We start from the raw sequence: 23,647 nt of genomic DNA, 5'->3' as shown, positions 1-23,647 counted from the left end.
TTCATGTCATCTTTTCATGCAGAACTTTCCAATAGTTCCTGGTTTCATTCATAGTAAGAGCTAAGGACTTTAGAATCCCTGACAATGCCCATCAAATTCCACTCTATTTCTCTGACCTCATTTCCTGGCACTTTTCGACTCAATTGCTCCTCTGTAATCACAGTGACATCCTTGCTATTCCTCCTCACTCCAGCCATGATCTTGCCTCAGATCTTGCTTCATATATCTTTAGTCGAACCCTCCAGACCCACCCCACCCTTCTCATCTCTGCTCTGTGCCCAGGAAGGATGAAGCCTATGACTGATGCAGTGGTCTCCCTGGCCCTCTTCTTCCAAATGGATTTGTCCAATGGAGAGCCCAGCAGAAGATCTGAAGGAGGGAATGAGCATGAGGTTCGAGTCCTTCCTTTCCTTTCTGATGCTTCTTTCCTGCAGTGTTGTTACAGGTCTACATCACTCAACCTAAGGTCACAGCTCCATTCAGGCAGACTCTCAACACAGCTGTCTCTTCCTCCAAGTTCCAATAACCACTTGCCAGTCACTCACTCCAGTCTAGTGATGATTATAGCACCCCCACTGTCTCTAGCTGCTGAAGACTAGATTGTCTCTTGTCATTTCCCTACAACCTGCCAACATCTTTGTAAATGACCACTTTTTATCAACTCTCCTCCAAGTATCCAATTTGATTGGGTCATCGGTCTTCTGTGCTGACTGAATGCAGCACCTTCGCACTTGCTGTTCCCTCTACATCTCCCACCCCGAGCCTCTTTCAAGTCTTTGCTCAAATGAAGGCCTTCCCTGTTCTACCAACTTAAAATTGCACTTCTCCTCGCCCTCTTTTCCCTGTATCTTTTCTACCTTGTTCTTTTCTAAGGAATTTATCATTTTCCAATGTCCAATTTATTCACTTATTAGTTTTATTACTTGTTTATCTTCCCTTCATTTCCCCCCCCCAAATAGAAGCTAAGCTCACTGAGAACAGGACTCTTTGTTGGGTGTTATTCACTGCAATATCATGAGCACTCAGAATAGTGCCTAGCTGCAGAAGCTTTTTATGAATGCGTGCAAAAAAACAACAACAACAACAACAAAAATAGAATAAGCAAGAGACCTCCTAAACCTCCACAGGGTTAAGAGAGCTTAAAGACATGAGGGGGGGGGGGGAGGTTGGGAGAAGGGGTGTGGGAAATAGGGGATATCTGTAATACTATCAACAATAAAAAATATATTAAAAAAACAAAATCCATGCCCATAAGCCATTAAAAAAATAAAAGAGGAAATGCTACCAAAAAAAATCTTACCAAGATTTTAGTAAATTATTCTATGATCAGTTTAGCCTTATCCAAACCCAGGCGAGTCATTAACTAGAGTTTGTGTTGAGTCTCATCACTGGTGACTTAAGATTCCAATTAGAACAGGTAGAGCTGAGAAAGACAAATTTGCCCTTCAAATTCCACTTTTAAAGTAAATGTTAAAGTCCATAAATCATTTCAGTTGCTTAATTAGATATAAAGCTGGGTCCCAGAAATGGGAAACAGGAATAGCTTCAGCTTGATACAAGTGATTACTCAGTGTTTTCTATCTCCTGGCAGTTTATTGATCTACTATTTTGTGAGTTTGCAGGAATAAGTAATATTTTACTTATGCAGTTTTGCATGAATGAATTCCCAATACCACAGTGGAGTTATACCTAATAGATATAGAAAAGCCAACAGCTCTGCATTTCTCTCAACCATTGGTCTGCAGTTCTCTCTGTGATTGCCTTGCTCCCTTAGTACATTTGCCCTAACTGAAATTAGAAAATTTTTATTCTTTTGTGAATGAAGCCCTCTTGCACCAAACTACCCAGGATCCAGGTATACAACCCACAAATAATTTAAAATTTAGCCTGACTGGTGTGGCTCAGTTGGTCAGAGCATCATCCCATGCAAGGAAGGGTCATGGGTTGGATTCCCAGTCAGGACATATACCCAGGTTGTGGGTTTGATCCCAGGTTAGGGCGCTTATGGAAGGCAACTGATCGATGTGTGTCTCTCTCATCAATATTCCTCTCTCTCTCTCTCTCTCTCTCTCTCTCTCTCTCTCTCTCTTTCTCTCTGTTTCTTCCTTCCTCTCTCTCTAGAGTCAATAGAAACATATCATTGGGTAAGGATTAATAAAAAATGTAAAGTTTAAAGAACCATAACTCTGATTTCTCTTGCATCTTGTTCTGAGAAGCTCCCTTCATGTGAGGATCTGATGACATTTGACCCGCATCACGGAATGACATTGCCTAACTGTCTTCCTGCTTCTCCCACTGCCTGCTCTGGAAGTCACCACCACTGCCTAAACCTGCTATGAGAACTCCATTTTTCAACAGAAATGAAATGATGCTTTCCGAGGTTTGTGTATGGTGTTAGTATCTTTGCAGTGATCCATTTGAATGCCTTTTATACTCTGGTAGAGATACAGGGTAAAATTAAAGAAAGCAATAAGGTTGATGTCTATTTCATATGCAATATCAAATTGACAAATATCAACTAATATGGAAGAACGATTATTTAATAAGTAATTAATTGCTCAACAGTTGAGATTACTGATTTCCGTATATTACAATAATAATGTATTTCTTTTCTGATTAATAGTAATAATTTGTTTCTTTTATTAATTGTTAGAAATGTGGAAAACACAGAAATGCAAACTAAAGGAAAGTAAAACTCACCCTGACTCCCATTTCCACCCAGTACAGCCCCCTCTAGGGGGCAATCTTTGCTCCTGAGCTACTATTGCCTGATAAAGATGGTCAGGTCTACATCACAGTCTGATAGTTCCCCTGCCTAATCCTCTTCTTTCTTCATTTTTTCTTTCACCAGCGTTACTCCCCAATAATCCTTTGTATTCAACTGTGATAAAATGCCTTTAACATACAATATACTGTACTAACCACTTTTAAGTATACAGTTCAGTAGTATTAAGTATATTCATACTAGAGGCCCGATGCATGATGATTTGTGCAAGAATGGGCCTTCCTTCCCCCTGGCTGCTGGCACCGCCTTTGCTCTGGCCCAGAGCCGCCTTTCTTCCTTTGTTCCAGCCCAGGGGCCCGGAGAGGCTGGGGCAGTGTAGAACACCTGCATCGTCACCATGGCAATGACACAGGTGTCCCACACGGCCCCCAGCCCCTCAGTTCCTGCGTATGCAAATTAACCTGCCATCTTTGTTTGGGTTAATTTGCATACTCACTCCTGATTGGCTGGTGGGTGTCACAAAGGTATGGTCAATTTGCATCTTTTTATTAGTGTAGATCAGTGATGGCGAACCTATGACACGTGTGTCAGAGGTGACACGCGAACTCATTGTTTTGGTTGATTTTTCTTTGTTAAATGGCATTTAAATATATAAAATAAATATCAAAAATATAAGTCTTTGTTTTACTATAGTTGCAAATATCAAAAAATTTCTATATGTGACACGGCTCCAGAGTTAAGGTTTTTCAAAATGCTGACACACCGAGCTCAAAAGGTTCGCCATCACTGGTGTAGATTGTTAAGCAACCAATCTCCAGAACATTTTCATCTTGCAAAACTGAAACACTATACCCATTAAACAACTCCCCAATCATTCACTCCTCCTGGCAACCATCATTCTATAATTTGTTTCTGTGAATTTGACCATACTAGATATCTCATGTACGTGTTCTCATACAGTATTTGTCTTTTTGTGACTAGCTTGTTTACTTAGTATAATGTCCTCAAGACTCATCCATGTTGTCACAGGTGCAAAATTTTTTGCCTTTTTAAAGCTGAGTAATATTCTATTGCATGTATATACCACATTTTGCTTATCCGTTCATCTGTTCATGGGCATTGGGTTGCTTCCACCTTTTGGCTGTTGTGAATAATGCTGCCATAAACATGGGAATGTGAATATCTTTTTTGAGACTCTGCTTTCCACTCCTTTAGATGTATGCCCAGAAGTGGAATTGCTATATCATATGGCTTTAATGTTTTGAAGAACCACCATACCTTTTTTCTGTAGCAGGTGCACCATTTTGCAAAATATCCAGTGCTGGCTGCTGTGGATACTCAGTGGTAGTTAAAAGCTGCTGATGACAAGGCTGATATCAGATTATTAACTGCCATTGAGTATCCACAGCAGGCACCATGGAGATTTTGTTGAGTCCTTAGACAGTCAGTGGTGCCCAGCTGGTCTAAGTCCTCCTTACTGGAACAACCACAGAGTCCGGGGAAGACTAGCATCATCCCCTGGCGGAATGAGAAAATGCCACTTGTTCTAAGCCATTTGACATGCCTAAGAGTGAGGTCACTGGCACTCAGATGCGACAAAAGTGCAGATGGTCTCACTTATTTGCAAGAAAAGTTGTAGCCTGTGTACAAGTACCAAGGGCAGAGCCAACCTGTAAGCGTCCTGCTACGGAGGTAAAGAACACAGAGGTAAAGAACTCCATCTGATCCATTTTACCCCCATTATCTCCGCTCCCTTCCCCACCTGCTCCCACTGCAATTCAATGCTTCTGAAATCAATGAACTGCATCTTATCTGAAGTCTTCACTTATGAACATAAAGATGAAGAGAATGCTCACCGTGGTCCCACTGTGTAATTATAAATGTTCCCCTATGCTAGTTAAGAAGGGGAGAAGCATTTTTCTGATTCTTGTATTGAAACATCTGAAATATTACAATGTTTAAGCTTTCAGTCAAAGGGATTTAAAGCTGGAATCAAGATCCATCCTGCTTCTAAAGGAAGGATCGACATGGAAATAGAAAGCCAGCTTGAGAGTGTTAATAACTCTGGATACAACACTGTGTCCAACAGACATCCTAACCCAGCTTAAAATCTTCCACTCACAGCACTGTGGTGGGGACTGTTAATACTGACTCAGCAAAAGAAAAAAAATGTGCTGGTGAGGAATTAAAACTGAACCTCCATTCTCCACGTTCCTGTGTTCCAGGAAATACAGAGAAAGAGAGGCAAAGAGGGAGGAAAAAGGAAAATACCTATTTTCTACTTTAAAAGGTAACAGTATTTGTGTAGATTGCAAACCTGAATAAAGGTGAAGCATCTCTCCATCCCCACCTCACCAGCACATTTGAAACCAATTAAAAATCTATTTCTGATGTTTATCAACATTATTGTTATAAAAAAATAATCTTTTCAACATCTCCCTGGAGTCCATCCCCTCCCAAATCACTTCCCTAGCTCCTCCCAAAAATCTTTCCCATAATCCCACCTTGCTCTAGCCACCATCCCACACCTCCCTTAGCCTACAACTTGGCTGCTCCAGCTCCTTCAGTTTCCTTTCATACCCCTTTTACAGGTTATCTTCTTCTTGTAACATACTAAATGTTTAGGTTTCCACAGCTCTTTCCTAAGTCCTCTATTCTAATTAGTCTGCCAGCCATCCCTTGGTCAGCTTATCCATGTGTATGTGCTGAGAGTTGTCCTCTAGCTCACAGCCTTCTACTGGGTTTCATTCCTGTGTATCCGACTGCCCAGGTCTTACAGTTCCCTCCAACTCAACACACAACTGGACCCTTCCAAATCAGATCTTCTTATATTTCTATGAATGAGTGGTCTTACCTTCCACCCAGTTATCATGGCCAAACACCCGACATTCGAAACTCTCTTTTTACTTGCCCTTCAACATCCAATTAGTCACCATCCTATAAATTATATCTTCTTCATTTTTCTCAAGATTATTGTTTCCCTCAATCTCCACTGTCGTTGCTTTAGTTCAGACTCTCATCATTTCACTCCAGGTTCACCCGGTACTAACTCATCTTCCTGCATCTACTGTACCACCCTCCCCCTTCAGCCTCTCTTCTAGTCACAATTATGAAAATGGTGATTAAGACTTTCAGGATTTTTTGAAATTTATCTTTATTGTTGAAAGTATTACAGATGTTCCCTTCTTTCCCCCCCTTGACTGCCTCCATCTCTCTCTCATCTCCCCACCCGCAACCCCATCGATACTTTCAAGATTTTGAGTGAGAGGCCTAAGAATTTTGATCACACACTAGTCATATGCCTCAGAAAAAGTTCTCTAAACTTCTGTTTTCTTAACTCTGGTATGCACCTACTAATACTTTTCCAAACGTTTGTTAGAAGAATTAAATGAGACACTATAGTTAAGCTCTTAAAGTCATGAGCATTGTATAGCACATTAAATAATCCTCATAGGCCCTGGCTGATGTGGCTCAGTTGGCAGGGCATCAGCTGTGCACTGAAAGGTTGCTGGTTCAATTCCCGGTCAAGGCACATGCCTAGGTTGTGGGCTTGATCCTCAGTGGAGGGGCATGCAGGAGGCAGCTGATAGAATGTTTCTCTCTCATATCAATGTTTCTCTCTCTCCCTCTCCCTTCCTCTCTCTCTAAAAATCAACTTCAAAGCTTTGAAAAAATCCTAAATAAATAAGGAAACCCTCCCTTTATTAATGTTTTCTTACTACAACATAAAAAACTGATTATTTTACTTTCCTGATTATAATCCTAAAATTACTTTCTAGAGCACCCAGAATGAGTTCAGACATCTCATTTTACTTTTAATAAACTTTATCTTCTGGCTTCTATCTACCTTTAGCTTCTTAATTACCCAAATATGTCATCTCTTCCTCAGATATATGGGACAATTGTAGCTTTAAAAACACACCTTATTTTATTCACAGCATATTCACATTGCTGTCACTTCTACCTAGAATGCCTTTCTCCTTTTTATCAGCTAGAAGTTTCTTACTAATTTTTTAAAACCCAGATCAAATTTCAAAAACTCCTGGGCAATGTCCTCTTTCCCCACACTCTCCTTTAGATGGTCCTCTATGTGTATGGAGATAATACCTCAGGTGTACCTACATCTTCGTGTAATGACCTCAAAGCTTTTACCATTTTGTTCTACGTGTGCTTCCTAACTTGAATGTCTCCCCATGCCCCACCAATCCAGTGCGATAAACTCCATAAGTACAAGGAACCTGTCTATGTCCTCACTTATTCACATGCCTGGCAGGTAATAAGTGCTTGATGCAGTAGATAAAGAAAAGAAAGAAAAAGGAATGGAGCAAACAGGAAGATAAGAATGAATGGGAGGGGGGGGAGGAAAAACAAAGCTATTTCTTACTATGCTAAAGTCATGGCTTATTTTTTCTCTAGCTTCTGAAAGCTCACAGATCCCCATGTTCCTAAGTAAGAGATGCTATAACTTTCCATGTAGAAAGTCTGTGTCTACATTCCCTGTAAACAATCTCCCAGGCAGCTCTACTTCTGCACTCTCTATTCAATAAATTCCCTACTCCAGCCCTTCTGATCCACTGTCATCTGCAGCTCTTCATCCCTACAAATGATCACTTAGTAATGCTGGAGAGATTTATCTCTCTGACTTTTTACAGTGCCCTTGTAATGAGAGGATCGAAAGGACAACATGTGAAAGGAGCAAAGAGAGGAATTTGTGCTTTCCCTGTATTACTCCTCAGGGATTCACTGAACAAATGCATTTTGAGCACCTACTCTTTGTCTGACAGTGTATTATGCATAAGAAATACAAAAGCTGATAAGCCAAGGTGTTGGTTTGTTTGTCTGTGAGCACACACATTAGTGGAGTTTTTCATCTAACATTGTTCTGTACACTTTCTGTGTTCCAGGCACTATATTAGGTGCTGGGAGAATAGCAGCGAACAAAACCTGTACTCACAGTGGTGACACTCTACTAAGGAAAGGAGACAATAGACACTTGGTTGCTCTAAGGATAAAAAATTAAAAAGATCAAAGATTGACACTGGAAGATCAGTTATCCATGTGAGATTATCCAATCAAAAAAATAAATGATGTAGGGTGGTAATGGTGGTTTAAAAAAAAACCCACAACATTAACTTCTGTAGAACCAACTGGATCTGCTGACAGATTACACGTGAGTTGTTAAAAGGAAAAATGGGTCAACCTTGACACCAAGGACGTTGGTCTATGTACCTAGGGGAAAAGAGATGCCTTTACTTGAGTTGGAAAACTCAACAAGAGGAGTAGGTTTTTTCAGTGAAATAAGAAGCATGATCATGATCTGAGAGTAAAGAATGGAGAGGAGATGTTGGAGTTTGAGAAGAGAAGGAAATAACTAGGAATGTTTATAATTATCTATGTCCTCTGTGGCTTGGAGGTGAGAGAAAGATGAAAGAGAAAATGTTTAATTTTAGATGTGGTATGTTTGAGAAGCCTAGAAATAACAGCAAACATTTGTATAATAATCACTATGAAATGTATTCACTAAAAGATTTCCACCATTCATCTTTTAGTGATGTGGACCTGTAATAGCAATGTAACATCATAAAGTAGGTGTTCAATGTAACATCATAAAGTAGGTAACATTATTTCCTATTTACATGATTTTTCTTAAAGTGTCTTAAGAAGGAAGAACTGATCAACTGTGACAGGTACCTTTAAATTTGACAACTTTAAGTCATTGGTGACCATGATAAGAGCAGTTTTTGAGAAGTAGTTGGAGAGGAGGCTGACAGGAGAAGGTTCAAGAAGAATGAAAGGTGAGTAACCAAAAACATAGAATAGAGATAAACAGTTTTTTTCCAAGAGGATCAGAGTAGTAGCTAGAGGAGCATGTGGGTCAAGGGAGGATTTATTTTTAATGGCAGATTTTATGGTTCATTTGTATGTTGATGGGAATGATGCAGTAAGAGGGGAAATTGGAGGCACAGGAAGAGAGAAGTCCTGAAGTAGCAGAGAGAAGACGGGAACTAATGATGAGGTAGAGCAGCGGTTCTCAACCTGTGGGTCGCGACCCCTATGGGGGTCGAACAACCCTTTCACAGGGGTCGCCTAAGACCATCGGAAAACACATATAATTACATATTATTTTTGTGATTAATCACTATGCTTTAATTATGTTCAATTTGTAACAATGAAATTGGGGGTCACCACAACATGAGGAACTGTATTAAAGGGTCGAGGTATTAGGAAGGTTGAAAACCACTGAGGTAGAGGAATTGGCTTTAGATAGAATAAGGAAGGACAGATCACCCATGGTTATTGGAGGTTAAGGCAAAGAAAAAAAGTATCAGCTTTACTAATGGAACATGTTGAATTCTCTCCTATTGCTTTTATTTTTCAATGGAATGAAAAACTAAGTTGAGACTAAGGAATGGGGAGGTGATGTTGGAGGTTTTAGAAGAGAGCAGAAGGTGTGAACCAGTTGCCTGGGAGAGGTTTTTATTATCTGTCCTACTTGTGGGATGTTTATTGCAGAAGCCCCCTATAAAAATCAGGTAACTCTGTGTCATGGCCACAGGTCATGATGGAGAGGTAAGTCTTTGTTCTAAATTTGGTTAACCCCATCTTCCCTAAGGCATCAACCTTCTGTATAGGCCTAGGAGTGAAAAACCTCACACAAGATGGGTGAATACTGATTCATTCCATGGGAATTTTGGACCTGGAAATGAGAGAGCCAATCTCTCTTGAAAAGTTTGATTTGTGGAAACATAAATCCTTATTTATGCCATGGGAAAATGAGAAGCATGTCTTTAGGGAAAAAGAATAAATTAGATGTACATAACTAACAAAGTGAGAGAATCCTGAGAGCATTAACCTTAATTCCAGACATTCCTGAATTCTAGACCTTGGGTGGCAAGAGAATCCTTAATACAGTCCCATGACCCTTTTTGCCTAACAAAGCTTAAATTCAGTTTCTATTACATGCAGCTGCAAAGTTCCAAAATAATCCACCCCCAACTACAGCTGGCCTTGTGAACAGGCAGAATAGGCACTAACAGCAGGATGTGAGGAATTCAGGAAAGTGAACCTTCATGAGCAAATCCTCTTCCCTGATTCACCAGCTGTGGCTCATGAAATTCCACAGTGAGACTGAAAGGGAATCACCATTCACAGAGTATCTTCTAGAATTCTAATCCTAAAGTAGCTGTCTTAAAAATTTTCTCATTTAAGTAGTCCTTTAGCACTGGAGAAAAGCTTATTCCAGAACTCATAGAAGAAACATCTCTTCCCAAAATATATACATATATGTCCAAAATATTATTGAATACACCTTTGCTCCAGCATTAGGTGGAAGTAACATTAATTAAAAATATCATATTTAGAAATCTTAAAATTTAAATTAATGACTGAAAAGAAATCAGTGAGGCAAGAAAATGTAAATACTTGATTGGAGACCACAACATTAGAAATCAGATTAGGGACAGAAGATAGCGGCTAAGGAATTAACTGGAAGTCACAAAAAGTACAACAGACAGAAAGAAATTAGACATAAAAGAAAAGGCTCGAAAGCTGTATGCAGCTGTTGAAAGAAACGTGTTCTGGCATAAAAAATGGAAACGGGTTCATGGTAATGCCCATTAAGGAATCAATTATCACTTAATATGTCAGATGGGCATTCGTAACTGGATTATAAGGTCTGTAGAGATTACACAGAAAATAACAAATGTCCTTGGTTATCAGAAATTCAAAAAGGGAAGATCTGCCTGAATTCAGAATAGCAGGCACTGTAGAAGAAGAATGTGACATGGAAAATAATTGTCTGCAAAAGCCAACTTCTTATTCCATAGACAGCTCTTTATTCTAACTGGAATAAATACAGGATGTTGTGCTTATTATAATTTAACAATTCAGAGAGCTATCTAAAGCATGTTTATATAATATGTATGCAATTTATGCATTGGATAGCTCTCTGATAAATATAAATAAATATATAAAATGTTCTACCAAACATGTTATTAAGAAAGGATTATGGGGCAGATTCAAGGTCAGGATGACAAGACTGCCATTTGAGGTGGAAAATCCTTAGCAGTAGTGAAAAGGATCAATAGTAAGTTGTATGACTTCTTTATATATGTTGAAAATTAACCCCTTATTAGATGTATCATTGGCAAATATGTTCTCCCATATAGTTGGATCCATTTTCATTTTGTTGATGGTTTCTTTTGCTGTGGGACCTGGAGAGTATCATGCTAAGTGAAATAAGCAAGTCAGAGAAAGACAACTATCCCATGATCTCACTTATATGTGGAATCTAATGAACATAATAAACTAACAAACAAAATATATCCAGAGACATGGAAGCATAAAACAGACCGATGAATCTCAGAGGGAAAGGGGGAGGAAGGGCAAGAAAAGATTAACCAAAGAACCTACATGCATATACGCATAACCCATAGATACAATAGTGTGATGAAGGCCTGGGAAGGGGTGGCGGCAGGGTGGAGGGGGTTATTAGGGGGGAAAAGGGGGGACATCTGTAATACTTTTAACAATAAGTTTAAAAAAAAGAACTTGCACAGACTCCTAACAACATCTGAATGCAGACATCAATAGCTAATATAAAGGAGTTCACTACAAAGAGAATTAACTAATTCAAGAATCTCAACAGCACAAAACTAAATTATTCAGTAGAAATTGAAGGGAAGGCAAAATTGTAAATATAAAGCTTTATGATTAAAGTTTTATGATCTAGTTATCCATGCACCACATAGATGATTATGATAAAGATACCCCAAAATCCCATTCATTACAAGTTCACCAAAAATGACTCTGGAGGAACAAATAGTAGAATTCTGAAAGAGGTAGTTACAGGCAGAGGGTATCCAGTTGAGGGTGTCCTTGTATGTTTTCATCAAAAATATCGATACACAACAAAAATGGTGGCATAGGTAAATGCCTGTACTCATCGCCTCCCACAAACACATCAAGATTACAACTAAAATACGGAACAACCGTCATCCAGAACCACTGGAAAGCTGGCTGAATGGAAGTTTTCATTACGGTTGTAAGGTTACTCAAGAATCTTCTAGAAACCTCCAAAAAAAATGGAAAAAGACGAGTCAGAAATTAAGCATACACTGACTGGAATAAAGAATAATATACAGGCTCTGGCTCTTTATAGAAAAGGTCTGCTGACCTATGACCTCAAAGAAGAAATTGAGGGAAGAGGCAAGAATAAGAGAAATACCTGGGAGGAATGATTTAGAAAATATCAAGTGAGGTGTCTTCGCGTAGTAAGATGAAGATGGGTACACATGGAGACTAGGCAAAGAAATGATAATCTTAAAAATCAAGTTCAGTGTTAGTAAACCTGGGTGAAGGGCATACCGGCTACTTAATGCTAAATGATGAAACTAAGAAGGTTCATTAATTTTTCCCCCCAGATCTTAAAGTAAAATGTGCCATCTTACGAAATGTAGTTAAAGAAAGAACATATAATTAAGAGATAGCCTCTTGCATGAACTGAAGGCAACAATAATTGGATTTAATTTGTTATGGTTGCTGATTTATATGACTATTACAGAAATGTCTTTGAAACTAAAAAGAATATTTTTAAATAAGTGTAATTATGTGACATTTTTACTTCATTGCTCACTAAAAAAACTGATAGAATAAAATATCAGAAGTAAAGCTTTTTTAATAAAAAACTAGAGATCAATTATTTAAGAATTTTAAATCAGTATATATAAAATTGATGCTGGGATAGGTCTTTATCTGAACACCCTCTTTTAAAAAGTAGATTTTATTTCCTTATAGTTTCATATTATAATCTTTTTAAAATTTCACTTGGTTAAGATAAGGATACATTTCATTTTTTGAGGTAGTTTTATTCATCATGTAATTACTGCATTTTATTTTGAAACACTGGTGAAAATTTTGACTTAAAGATTTAAAAATATGTACATTGATTTAATGCTGTGAATCACACTAAAGATTAATTTGATAAAGAATTAATGTCTTTATAAAGTTTCCTATTGTCTCCCAAACTCCAGTCTTCCATGATACTTAATAAAGAAAATATGTCACCTTTTCTTGATAAATAAAAGAAGAATATACAAGGATTCAACAGTAGATTAGAGGATTCTGAGAATCAAATCAACAATTTGAAATATGAGGAAGCAAAAAACACCCAACCAGAAAAGCAAAAAGAAAAAAGAATCCAAAAATATGAAGATAGTATAAGGAGCCTCTGGGACAACTTCAAACATACCAACATTCGCAGTATAGGAGGTGCCAGAAGAAAAGTGAGAGCAAGATATTAAAAACCTATTTGAAGAAATAATGACAGAAAACTTCCCCTACCTGGTGAAAGAAATAGACTTACAAGTCTAGGAAGCACAGAGAGTCCCAAATAAGAGAAACCCAAAGAGGGTCACACCAAGACACATCATAATTAAAATGCCAAGACACATCATAATAAAAATAACACATCATAATTAAAAAGACAAAGAGAGAATCTTAAAAGTAGCAAGAGAAAAGCAGTTAGTTAACTATAAGGGAATGCCCATTCAACTGTCAGCTGATTTCTCAACAGAAACTATGCAGGCCAGAAGGGAGTGGCAAGAAATATTCAAAGTGATGAATAGCAAGGACCTACAACCAAGATTACTCTACCCAGCAAAACCATCATTTAGAATTGAAGGTCAGACAAAGAGCTTCACAGACAAGAAAAAGCTAAAGGAGTTCATCACCATCAAACCAGTATTATATGAAATGTTAAAGGGTATTCTTTAAGAAGAGGAAGAAGAAGAAAAGAAAAAGATAAAAAAAATGAACAACAAAATGACAGCCAATACATTTTCTATCAACAATTGATTATAAAAATAAATAAATAAGAAATCTAATGATCAGAATAAACTGGTGAATAAAATAGAATCAGAGGCATGTAAATGGAACAGACTGATGATTATCAGTGCGGGGTGTGCAGGAGACAGCCGATCAATGATTCTCATCATTGAGGTTTCTTTCCCTCCCTCTCTCTTCCTCTATGAAATAAATAAAAATATATATATATTTTTAAACTATTGACAGTGGAGAACAACAGATCTTCATCCAAAAAGAGAGATGAGAAAGTGCAAGGCTAGCTAGTTGGACAAAAGTGCAGCAGAACTGTGAACTTACTGAACTAAATTCAGGGACTGTTTTAAACAGAAAAAAAAATGTTTATTAAACAATGATAACAGAGGCATTGATTAAATAGTGTTGAAATAGATTTCATTGAAGTCAGTAAAAATTCATGGGGGCGCTCACCCCAGTCCAGCTCTAGCATCTCCTTCCCTGAGACAAGGCAGTTCTCAGAGATGGAAGATGTCAGCTGACTGAAAGTGATCCAAAAACTCAAGGGAGTCTTTCCCAGGCAGGTTAAGGAAAGGTGGAGAGATAGGAAACTCAGTGTAGGACAAAAGGTAAGAGATGAACCCTGCAGAAATATAGCGAGAATGGGAATCAAGTTACCAACAGAGCTGAGGGCCTCGGGGCACAGTTGAGTTAGTAGGTTCATGGGTCATCAGCCGCCCTGCCCAGTGAGTAAGAGACCCAGAAAGCCAGCTTGGTTCAGGCCTAAAGGACCCTTTGATTAGGCAATGGGGGACCTTAGCTTAACCTGGACCATCAGTGACTCTGAATCCTATATTTCAACACTAAGTCATTTTAACACAGATGCCAAATGAAACTAAATAAAATGGGGTGCCTGCCCAACAGAGCAGAAATGAAGAGCCTGCTCTACCTTCAGTGCATGACCTTCAGGGAAGAAAACAGCCTTCAGGACACAGGAGGCAGCAGCTCCTCAGGCATTAAAAAGATTAAGGGAAATGCTCCTGGACTGGAGCAGAGAGGAAATTATTTGCCTGTCTCAGAGAGGACATTTCTGTTGTTATTGCCCCTATAAACTATCTTCACCCTTGGTTCCAAATCGGGGCGGGCTGATGGGATTCGTTGAGGTGATATATCAAATTAGTCCAGCTGAGGAAACTCCGGAGGGAGGTCTGGAGCCAAGGAGTGCCCTGAAATTTATCTAAGTGACAGGACACTTAGAGGAGCAAATGGAGCTCCTAACTTGCCACTGTCGACATCGCAGCCAAGAATGATGCTAATAAAAGAGAGCCTGTGCCTTTAGTTCCAGGAAAGAAGGGAAGATTTGAAAAGTAAACCAATGACCACCTAAAGCAGTGGTTCTCAACCTTCTGGACCTTTCAATACAGTTCCTCATGTTGTGACCCAACCATAAAATTATTTTCATTGCTACTTCATAACTGTAATGTTGCTACTGTTATGAATCATAATGTAAATATCTGATATGCAGGATGGTCTTAGGCGACCCCTGTGAAAGGGTCGTTCGACCGCCAAAGGGGTCGCGACCCACAGGTTGAGAATCGCTGAGTCCTAAAGTCTTTATTACCAGCTTTGACTTGGGTGAAAAATCAAACATTCAGAGATTTCCAGCAACATTAGGAGAAGACACGAGGGCTGCCATGATGCACACTGGCACCATCCATTGGATCAAGAATGATCAAGATCACACAAATATTACAAAGCGAATTAACTGTCCACTTTAAGGGAAGAGGGAATGGGAAGGTATTCAGCAGCCAAGTGAACACCGAGGAGCCACAAGGGCCCAGAGGAACCCTCTTCCAGGCTGTGCAGCTATCCTATGGATTGGACTTCCAACCTCCAGAACAGTGAGGAAATAAATGTCTGTTGTTGAAGCCACCCAGTCTGTGGTGAACGAATGCAGCTACCCTGCCTGAACTGAGGCAGGACAACTTGTGAGGGAGAGTGCAGGCTTAGAGAAACCCAGTTCTACCAGGTGGAAGCACTCATGGAGGAGGTGATATGGAGAGGAGTCTTGAAGGATGAGAGAGAATGTGGCAAATCTGATCTCCCTGATATAAAAGAACACGTTAATAAAAGCTAGTTCCAACAAGACATGATTAGAATGGCATGATGGCCTGTTCCGTTAAAACTGACCTGAGGAACTTTGAATCAGTGAGGATCTTGCCTATGTCAGCTTGCAATTGGTGGGAACACCTGCCTGATAAACTGGGTCACGTAGGAATGCTGGTTCAATGTCTCACTGAGTCATTCATGAGAATGAGCATGGCCTGCATGGGCCAAACTGGTAGTTGATTCAGGTCCCAGCCCTGCCAAGTCCCAGATGGCTGTGTTACAGTTTTCAGGCCTTTCTGAGCCTCAGGTTCCTGTCTAAAATAGAGATGTCACAAGAGTTGATTTCTAACACCGCTGCCACCTCTGATGCTCCATGAAAGACAGTTGGGTCACTTCCAAGATTTTTGGTCAGTCTTTGGAGTAGATTCTGCTGAAAGAAATAAATGAAAGGCAAGATCAGCAGTAACCTGACAAATCTCATTTGTGTCGAAAGTCAAATTTGAATCTTGGGTATCTCATCTCCGCCTAAGCACTTCCAAATGCTTCCTGCTTAGTTCTTGCTGAAATATCCTTTCTTCTCAGCCGTGACGCTCTGACAAAGATGAAATACCAAAGAAGACATCTACCTTTAAACATTTGGTAGTGAAGGTCCCTTGATTTTAGAACCAGAACCCAGTTCTTTCACTTGCTGTCATTCAGCTTCTCTGGACCTCAGTCTCCTTCATCTAATAAACAGGATTAATGAAGGCCCTAGCTGGGGAGCTCAGTTGGTTAGAGCATCATCCCCATATGCCAAGGTTACAGGTTCCATCCCCAGTCAGGGCACATACAAGAATTAACCAATGAATACATAAATAAGTGGAACAACAAATTGAAGTCTCTCTCTCTCTCTCTCTCTCTCTCTCTCTCTCTCTCTCTCTCTCTCTCTCAAAAAAAAAAAAAAAAGAAAAGAAAAGAAAAGAAAAACCAAAACAATAAATAAATAAAATAGGAACAATTTAACTCTTTTACTCAGGAAAGAGGAAGGACTTGAATACCTGGGTTAAGCAGTATTATAATATGCCCTAGTGGCTACTCAAGAATAAGAGGAGTTTTTCTTTTACTTTCTTGATGGGATATAGCACAATTAATTATGAGTTGACTTGCTCTGATAAAGATGAAATATTTTGTTTAAATATTCACTTTTAAATCTATAAATGACTTATTGTTTGTTGTAACAAAACAATATATACTCCATACAAATAAAAAAGGTTTTCCTGGAGGTGGTGGTGGAAGAATGTAGCAAGCAGAGAAGGATAAAAGGGGATTCCCTACTGCAGAGATTCTTGAAGTGTGGTCCCTGGAACAGCAGCATCTACCTCACCTGGGAACTTGTTAGAAATGCAAACTCTCAGGCCCCTTCTCACACCTGCTGAATCAGAAACTCTTGGGAGGGGCCTAATCATCCAGATTTAACAAGCCCCCTTGTGATGTTGATACAGGCTAGAGTTTGATAATCACAGCCCCACAGGGGGTGAGGAAGCTCAAAAGTGCAACCATAAATGCACTTATTTACCAGTGTGGCTGCGAAGCACAAGAGTGACTACAGAGGTTCAAAGGGAGAAATAGGCATTGAGTTGGGCCTTGAAAGAGGTGGAAAGGTGGTGGGTGGAAGGAGGAGGACAGACGGTCAGAGATACAGAAATAACATGAGCGGAGGCTTCTGCCCCTGACTTAATCCTTAGCTGGGGACTTAACATCCAAGCAATGATGTGCTCCAACACCAAAATCACCGTAAAAATAAGATGCTTAAGACCAAAGGCACATTATTCTGGATTTTCTACCACAACAATGACTTAATGAAGAACTTTCGCAACATTAATCCGAAGTGGTGAAAAACACTTAAAACAGTCCATCTGGAAAAATTATCAGTCAGACAATCATGGTCTGAGATATTTTAGAGCCAAATTGAAAAGGATGTAAAAGTTGCATTCATCATCCAGAAGGCATCCCTTGTGTTGAATATGAGAATGCAGCCTCAGCTACAGGCTTTTAGTGGAATTAAGGCGCTTCACACCTCGCCAAACTGTATGGACTGGAGCCCACCTCATGGAAAAAGATTGCTACAACACTTACCTGCCAGTGCCTTACAAGAGGGGCACATGATGCAGAGGCTAAAAAGGAACAAAAACCATGATCACTGCAAAGAAAAGACAATCATGCCACTTTGAACTTAATGAAATGCAGTGTTAGCAAACTGAGTCATTCAGATCTAAGTTTGGAAAGTTTTAACTAGTCTTTCATTCATGATGAGTTGGGTTTTGTTTTTACAGAATTGATGGGGTTGATTTGGCTTTTTCATGCCACATGAACGCACCTGGCCAATTTTCATCCTCTCTACCCCTTTGACAGGGAAAAGTTTGTGTTCTAAACACCATCCTCCCACTCAGCTTATTTGCTTGGAACTTGGACTTCTGTGTCGACCTTGTGGGACTAATTCCCATGCTTCCGTCTCCTCCCTTTCTCCATAACTTATTCAGATGTTATCCTTTAGGCTTTGGCTTGTTTAGATCCCTTTAGAGCACAAACTAGTTTCTTCATGTTCAGTTAGCTGCGCCCTGAGAAGTTATCTATCCACATATTAGGTGCAAAAGACAATAGCAAATGGCTCTAAAGCTGAAATACTACTAGTTCTTCTGTAGACACAGAGGGAAAGATTATGTTCAGGGCTGGGCTATGTGCATTTCACATTTTTAGTTCCCATAAAAAACTTGACTTCTTCAAATCAGATACAGATTTGACAAAACCATTTATTCAGCAAGGGTTGACTTGCCTTTCTTCAACAATGGCATAAACTGTCTGGCTTCGAGGAAATAGAGCATTTGCTTTCCTCACTGGTAAGAAAACTATTCAAATGGACTGCCATATTTATTTAATTAGATTGCCATATCCGGTCTATGAATAAATGCAACCCTTCCCTCTTTCCTATTCTGACCTATACAATAAAGCTGACTTTCAGTGCTACAGTATTTTAGTGTGGGTTGTGTCTTCCAAAAGATGGAATTTGAAAAATAAAAATTTAAAAGAAGCCTTGTATAAACCATATTGTTATTTTAATCAGCACTTCTATTCGCTCTCTCTTTTTTTTTATTTGCCAGCTTTCCTTATGATTGTATCATAATAACTGTCTAGACCCTGTTCTCAACTGTGATGGATTTTAGGGCACTTGGTACAAATGATACTAGGAAAAAAATAAATTAGCAACACCGTGCTTTAAAGTATCACAGTTTAAAAAGTTATGAATAGAAAAATCATTGACGGCTTACATACCAGCAAAGATAGCCTGCTATCCATTTTCTTCAGGGCTATACAGCATGTGATTAGAAAGTTCTTATCCACCTTGCTTTCAAATGTATAATAAATAATGACTTACATCAGTATATATTCTTCTTTGTTCCTATTTAACTTTTTGTTTCATCCTAGTTGCAAAAGTTTTGTAGGAATCTTGATTTGGGGTTGTTACAATCCATATATATAAAAAGCTAAGTGACCGTCCAACTGTCCAATGGTCCGGTACATATGACACACACTGACCACCAGGGAGCAGACGCTCAACACAGGAGCTGCCAAGCTGTGGTGATTTGGCAGCAGCGGTTCTCGAGTGACACACCCCCAAACCAGAGAGGAGGGAGCCCGATTCCTCATGGAGTTGCACAATTCCACCTTCGGCCGTGGGTTATGTTGCTGCTGGGGCACTGTTGCCCCGAATCTGGTTTATTGCACTTGCATTTGCATTTGCATTCTTCTAATTAATTTTCTTTCAATGTACACAAATTCGTGCACTGGGCCTCTAGTATAATTATAATTGTACTGGGGACTGGTCTGACTTCATTTGTGATTTGAGGAACTGCCATAATGTTCAAAGCCACAGTTAAATGAGGTTTTACTTGAAGCAACACAATAACAATAGTGACAACAAATAATATCAAAAACAACTCTCTCAGCCTGATATTTAATCAGTAGAGAGTGGCATAGCCATAATGAAATCAGTCTATGCCAGGGGTGGGCAACCCCGGCACGTGTGCCAAACATGGCACGCCAGTAACTTTTGCTGGCATGCGAAACCCTCTCTTATAATCTTCCATTTACAATTGTGAATCTTTGTTCTCAGTGATGAATTTTGTTAAGTCTCGTAATAGGAGTAGCCTGACGGATGAAAGTAGTAGCTCGTGCATATCTCTGAAGGTCACAAAATATAAACCTGATGTAAAATCTCTGTCATCAGTGATGCAGCAGCAAAAGTCCCACTGATAATATCAAACGGAGTCATAAAGTTTTCTGTCGGACTATCAGTGTACATGTATACATTAAAAAATAAATGTATTTTTCATCATCATATACTGTGTTTTTGTCGCTCGAATGAATTTTATTATTTCTTCAAGGTTCTTCACATACATATACCTTAAGAGATATCAAGTAGGCGTAACATGTTCTCAAAAAATTAGGGTTGGCACACAGAAGAATTTTGAGTCAGAGATTTTGCTGGTTTTGGCACGCACTTACAAAAAGGTTGCCCACCCCTGGTCTATGCCCAGGCATATTCATGACTGGAAGGATTCTGCCTACAAGCTTATAGGTATCTAGTAGATGTTTTGCCCCACCCAGATCTCCTTTACTGGGCCAGTGCACCCATCCTCCAGCTGCTGGTGTTGGTTTTTGGTGGCTCACAGATATACCCTCTTCTGGATAATTGCTGTCAGCCAAGGAGACCCCCCTTGCCTGGAGATGCCTGGGAGGTATGCTTCTGCCACCACCAGCATAGCCTGCTCCTAAGGACTGTTTTATCCTTGCAGAGCAATTTCCTGGTATCACCCATGCTCCAGAGCTCCCTGTGGAGTCAGGTTGAGCTAGACAACCAAACCTCGGTTTAGATTCTTCCCCTGCACTGTCCTGCTACCTTCTTGTCCTTGAGACTTCTTCTGAAAGTGCTCCCTTAAAGAATCCTTGTATCACTCTCCAATCCTAAAGAACCTAAGACACTTTTACTTTTGAGAGGAAAAAAATGAAGATATTTTCCTTTCTAAATATAAATGGCAAAAAAAATTATATGGACAATTTTTAGACCTTTTATTACACAAAGTTGAGGGACATTAATAATGTTCAACTTTGATTTTCTACAAATTATACCATTAGGGATCTAAAATAGATTTCAGTTCTATTTTTATTTTCTGTTTCAATACTCTTTGTTGTTGTTGTTAAACTTTCACCACTGAAATTCATGTTTTCCCTATTACTGTTCATTCTGCACATATATCGATAAGAAGGAACATGTTAATACTTTGTAGACTACAACTAGCCAGCTCCACTGATAGAGAGGCATCTGGGTATTTATGGGTTGCCCCTCCAGATCCACTCTTCACCCATTTCCACTCTTCTCTGAGCCCCAAGACTTTAACCTTGAGGATATGTACCAACAGGCTGCCTTGCCCTCTAGCTTTGGCTTCCAATTTAGCCAGTAGAGGACATTTGCCAAAAATTTGAAAATTGGTGAACAGTGAGGAAAGCATTTTTATTCCAGTAACAACTTTCCTGCCAGGTTATCACAAATTGGCTCTGACCCTCTACCCAAGGATACAATTTCTATTGGGCAGCCCCCTCCAACCATCAACTAACTGCTTCCCATAGTAGCCCCCTCAGAACTCCCACTTTCCCTGGCTCTGGGTTACTGCACTTAGGATATCCTAAGTTGACTAACATTGGAAGTGAAAATATTTCCTACTTGGGGAAATAATGCAACTCACTAAAAATATTTAAATAATTTCTATGGTATATGGTCACTTAGTAACTCTTATACTCATTACTGCTCATTGATTTGAGAGTTATAGTCACTCAACCATTTCTTCATTCATTTATTCCATATATGGCCAGTTATTGATCAACAACTCAGACTGATATCCTGTGAGCCATGATAACCAGGTAAGGCACAGAACTATAGTGTCATCCACTGCCTTATAAATTTCTCCCTGTGAACACTTACCAGGTTATCTTTGGACAATGACTATGGGTGAATTAAAATGCTAAATAATGGAAGGAAAACATTCTGACCTCTGATTGGGACTGAAATGAGAAAATTCGTGGATTAAAGGAGTGAAAGTGACTTGTAAGGTGATTTCTCTTTTTTTAATATTTTTTATTTGTTTCAGAGAGGAAGGGAGTGGAAGAGAGACACAGAAACAGCAATGATGAGAGAGAATCATTGGTAGGTTGCCTCCTGTACACCCCACACTAGGGATCCAGCCTGCAACCCAGGCATGTGTCCTGCCCAGGAATTGAACCATAATCTCTTGGTTCATAGGTCAACACTCAACCACTGAGCCACACCAGCCAGGCAGGTGAGATATCTTACAATACGCAACTGAAGTACCTCTCTGGAGAGGGGTTAATGGATGAAGAAAGTGATCAACTCTGTAGGGAAAGTCTGTGCCCTAGAAGATGCCTGGTAGCTCAGTGGATAGTCTTGAAGTTGTGCTGAAACTTGGGGTGGAAAAAAAAGCTGTAAGTCCCAAATGTTTTAGAAACAATTTCTCAGTCTGTCCTACCTAAGGGGAACGTCATTCAACAGTGACTAAACAGTCAGTTTAGTGACTCAGTCAAATAAGCTGTTTGTTATTCTGAAGACAGAAAAACCAATTGTGTGATTGAATTTTTCAAGGCAGTCATTGTAGAGAGAATCTAAATTTTGCAGATGATTGCCTTTAGAATAACACTGATGTTTAATCTCCGAGTTGTTCTTTCTGCTACAAACATCTTGAAAGAGAGGAAATAAATGCTGCACAGTAAAATAAAAAGTCTTCAGGGCAAAGCCCAGTTTAGGATACACTTACAAAATATCTCTGAACTTTTCCTCACATTCCATATTGCTGAATCATAACTAAATATTTTAAGTGTATTTATTTAAAATGAAAGGAGCTGAGAATATGTTCATATAATCAAGAAAATGTATTGAACTTAACAAAAGTAGAAAGGGTGGCCTTCATCCTTAACCCCACCACCTGGTCCAGTTCCTGGCACTTCTGGCATTTTATGCAGATTGCTGAATGACTAAAAAGAGCAGAGGTTATTTGTAGATGATAATAATCCCACCAAAGAGGATGAAGGGATCTTTGATAAAGATATTGACTAGTATAGTAAATATTTAGGAGCTGGCAGGGCCTTATAGTGTAAATTTATTTGAAATCATATTATTTGGAGATCTGTAAGCCCATAGCAAATATAAAGAGTGGCTTATATTTTTGGTAAAATATAGTCATTTCTAGCATATGCTCATATTCCTCATGCCAGCTATGTGCAGTCTGAGGACATGTTGGAAAATGAGAAGCTCTAGGTGAAAATCTATCTTCAAGAAAAGCGTTCCCTTGGCTAAACATTGGAATGTGGGACACCCTTGGTTGGCTCTGTTAAATACAAGAGTTCCTCCACAGGGGAAGAAATTTGGGGATGAAGTAGATTGTCAACACAGGGCCGCTGAGGGCCTTGAGAGCTGGATGTGCCATTAACCTTCCTATTTCCAAACCTAGGTCAGTGTTTGGTCTATAGTCGACTCAGAGTATGTAAACACTGGTTGTAAACATTTGTGGAGTGAATCAGTGCATTTTGATTTTTAGCAAAGAGTAACGTTCACTGCGCCTCTCTAGGCGATGAAGGTGTCAAAACAATAGAATGAACTCACTTGGCAGCGTAAGAAAGATACATTATGTGCACCATTTGACGTGAAGTAACTTTCCAGGAGATAAAACATCAGTGTGATGTTATTTATTTTCCTGGAAAACTAACAGCTGCCATTTACATTCAAGCCAAAAGATTTGGTTCTTTATGTATAATAGTTAAGGGTCATCGTGGTTGAAATGACTTTAGTCCACACTAAGGGGGAGAACTATCCCATCTTTATTTCCTTAAATCAACTTAGTTCAACTATGACCCATCCTGTTGGGATTCCCACTCCACACACACACACACACA

Source organism: Myotis lucifugus, unplaced genomic scaffold (assembly GCF_000147115.1).
Source record: "Myotis lucifugus unplaced genomic scaffold, Myoluc2.0 scaffold_163, whole genome shotgun sequence".
NCBI classification, from domain to species: domain Eukaryota; kingdom Metazoa; phylum Chordata; class Mammalia; order Chiroptera; family Vespertilionidae; genus Myotis; species Myotis lucifugus.
Note: the sequence above shows the minus strand (reverse complement) of the source record.